General features: G+C 41.5%; 1 non-coding gene across 1 annotated transcript; it reads right to left on the bottom strand.

Moving 5' to 3' along the window:
* Nucleotides 1-323: 323 nt before the first annotated feature.
* On the bottom strand, nucleotides 324-408 carry TRNAQ-UUG (transfer RNA glutamine (anticodon UUG)). Its single transcript has one exon. It is a non-coding gene; the product is annotated as a tRNA-Gln (tRNA).
* Nucleotides 409-3,773: the final 3,365 nt, after the last annotated feature.

The raw sequence follows: 3,773 nt of genomic DNA, 5'->3' as shown, positions 1-3,773 counted from the left end.
TTAACTGAGTTTGGTTTATTTAGCAAACACTCTTTGAACTCCAATGTAGCCAGGCATAAGCATTAGAGCCCCGAAGATGAGTAAGACAGCCCCTGCCGTGACAGACTTTTAAGTATAGCTGAGAAGACAGACATTATTTGGGGTGTGTTGCCAGGAGAAGGGTGTGGCATTTTAGCCCCGGGACATTAGGGAGATAAGGAGACCAGTTAGGTGGTGGTCAATAAAATGTATTTTTGAGAGACAGAGCACAAGCCGGGGAGGGGCCGAGAGAGAAGGAGACACAGAATCAGCCGCAGACTCCAGGCTCTGAGCTGTCAGCGCAGAGCCCGACGCGGGGCTCGAACCCACGAACCGTGAGATCACGACCTGAGCCAAAGTCAGGTGCCCAACCGACTGAGCCACCCAGGCGCCCCACGCAAGTGATTAAGTGTGATCTACAAGTGACTCTGGCCAAAAGGCTGAGAAAAGATCAGTTATGAATAGGATCATCTGGATTTTGAATTTACTCTGAGCTTCATTTGTTCATGTTACCCCTACAGCTGTGATCAGATTGTTAGTGCCCCTGAACTTCCAGATGCCTGAAACGTTCTTAGCCCCAACCATAGACTGTAGTATTTCTTTCTCTTTTTTACATCTCAAGGTTGTTGAAAAACACGTGACAGGTAAACTTTCCGGGAGGAAATGTTTCCGAAGAAAAGTGTTTAACCTCACCTTTAATGCTTCTTATCTGTCCTTTAGTTCTTTCGTTGAAGGGTTCAGAGGCCTACGCACAGGTTCCTGGTTGATGGTCCATTTTATTCCCGTTGATGGATGTACATACAATTTCTCAATCGTCGTTGCTGTTTAGTGTTCTGTTGTGGCTGTTTTCCCGTTGTTAAGTATGTAGCCTAGCTGTCGCTCGGTGAATTGTTTCTTTTCTCAGGAAACTTTCCCCTGTATTCCTCTACGTGCAGCGAAGAATCTGGATGGAAGAATCTGGGTTGGGTCGGGATCCTACTGGGTAGGATCTTGAGAGATTGACTTAGCCTTGCAGTGTGTTGATTTCCTCCTCCACAGATACTAAGAGAACCTACACAGCCATTGCTCTCAGCCTTTCAAAGGTATTACCTTGTTGCCTTCCAGTGTGTACTATTCCCATAAGAGGTCTGTTGAAATTCTTTGGTAGATAATGCATCTTTTTTCCTATCATGGCTTTTAGGGTTGTCTCTTCATCCTTAATGTGCTTGTTTCACTGTAGTGTATCTCTGTATGGAATTTATTGTTTTATTTTTCCTGCCTGGTGTCCAACATGCATGAGAACACATTTCCTCAATTCTGGAAAATTACCTGCGTCGTTTTTTAAAACATTTCTTCTTTGTCATACCCTTTATTTTTTTTTACATTTTGGAACTCCTGTGAGACATTTCTTTGAACCTCTCCATCTTACCTCTAAGCCTCTTTAGTTCTCCTTAATGTTTGTGTGGCTTCTCTGTGCTTAACTGCGTTCTGAGTTAATTTCTCACTACTGTGTTTTTCAGTTCACTGATTTTATCTTTGACTCTGCTGGGTCTAGAGTTTATCCTGTCTATTGCATATTTTATTTCAAAGGTTGTATTTTTTATTTTTAAGATTTCTAATGTTCCTTTAAAGAGCAGACTTATTTTGCTTTTATTTCTACTTGTTTATGTTTTATAGTTTTTCTTTTTTCTTTTTTTTTCTTTTTAAAAAAAATTTTTTTTAATGTTTATTTATTTTTGAGACAGAGAGAGACAGAGCATGAACGGGGGAGGGTCGGAGAGAGGGAGACACAGAATCCGAAACAGGCTCCAGGCTCCGAGGTGTCAGCACAGAGCCCGACGTGGGGCTCGAACTCATGGACCGTGAGATCATGACCTGAGCTGAAGTTGGCTGCCCAACCGACTGAGCCACCCAGGCGCCCCTCTTTTTTTTTTTTTTTTTTTTTTTTTTGAGAGAGAGAGAGAACATATGTGCATGAATAGGGGAGGGGGAGAGAGAGAATCTTAAGCAGACTCCACACTCAGTGCAGGGCCCAATGTAGGGCTCAATCTCACAACTATGAGATCATGACCTGAGTCAGATGTATGACTGAGAGTCAGATGCTTACCCGATTGAGCTGTCCAAGCACCCCTTTTCTTATTGTTCCCTTCATTTTCAATTGAAGTTATGCTGTCAGTTCCCACTTTAAAAAATCCTAAATGTATTTTGTATATGTTTTTGTCAGACTACTATTCTATAATATTAATTTTACATGGAATAATTTCATATTTTGACTTTGTTGGCTGATGTTTTCTTTTTTTATTAAGACAGGTTTTAAAAATTTTTTTTTAATGTTTATTTATTTTTGAGAGAGGGATAGAGTGCAAGTGGGGGAGGGGCAGAGACAGAGGGAGACACAGACTCCGAAGCAGGCTCCAGGCCCTGAGCTGTCAGAGTAGAGCCCGACGCGGGGCTCGAACTCACAAGCCCTGAGATCATGACCTGAGCCGAAGTCAGAGGCTCAACCAACTGAGCCACCCAGGCGCCCCAAGACAAGTTTTTTAGGGATCAATTATTCATTTGTTTATTTTGTCTAGTGAGATCAAAATTACCAGGAAAGTAAAAATTGTAAAAGAAAGGCACTATTGAAAAAGGAAGAAATTGCAAAAAGAATAAGTTCGCTTTAAGCCCCTGAATTTATTTGAAGTTCTAATATTTGGTGGTTTAGTTTAGAAACAAAGATGCATTTGCCTATGAGTATTCAGATTAATTAATGTACCACAAATGAATAGAAGGTAGGAAGGACTGTTGGTATTACGGCAGTTATAACATTACTGAACTCAACTGTTTTGTTTTGTTTTTTTTTCTAATTATAAGCACATTATTGTTTCTTGGGTTAGGAAAAAATTAGCCATTTTCCCTTCTATAGACAGCTTCAGTGAACTCAATATTTTGATGTGTGCTTCCCACTTCCCACATCGTAGAGCCATTTTGGTTTTTTGCCGTCAAAGAAAGGTAACCATTGTTCTCCTCGTGCGCAGCTGAGCATCTTCTCACTTTTCATCATTCTTTATTTTTATTGTTTATCTTTCTCAAAGCTATAATGTACATAGGAATCAACCGCTTCAATTTTGTTGAGAAACAGCAGTCCCCAGTCCTTCCTTCCCCCCCCCCCCCCCCCATTTCCACAGAGGCAGCCATTTTCACCTCCTAGCTAATTATTTTGGGATTTACGTGTCCATAAACAATATAATTCAATGGCTACTTCATTATTTTTTTAGCATAGGCATTTTCTGTTGGTGCTCTACCATGATTAGTCATAAGAGCAGTCACTCATATAGCACTTAGATTCTGCCAGGCACTTTTCTCGGTTCTTCCCATATATTTATTTAATGGTCTCAGTTTATTTATCTATTTGGAGAGAGAGAGAGAATGAGCCAGGGAGGGACAGAGAGAGAGGGAGGGAGAATCCCAAACGGGCTCTATGCTCCATGCTGAGCCCAACATGGGGCTCGATCTCGTGACCATGAGATCATGACCTGAGCTGAAATCAAGAGTCAGAGGCCTATCCAACTGAGCCACCCAGACACCCTAGGGATTATTATTAATACTGTCTTACAGATGGGGAAACTGAGGAACAGAAAGATTCAATAACTCGCCCAAGGCCCTACATCTCATAAATGACTGAGTTGGGATTCAGACCGATGTGATTTGGCTCTATAGCTCATGCCCTTAACCTTATGCTGCTCTGTCTCCAGAGTAAGGATTTAGCTTTCTTTCATCCCCTTCTCCACCAT

The sequence above is a fragment of the Panthera uncia genome (assembly GCF_023721935.1).
Source record: "Panthera uncia isolate 11264 chromosome A1 unlocalized genomic scaffold, Puncia_PCG_1.0 HiC_scaffold_16, whole genome shotgun sequence".
Classification (NCBI taxonomy): Eukaryota; Metazoa; Chordata; class Mammalia; order Carnivora; family Felidae; genus Panthera; species Panthera uncia.
Note: the sequence above shows the minus strand (reverse complement) of the source record. Positions and strands in the feature narration are given on the sequence as shown.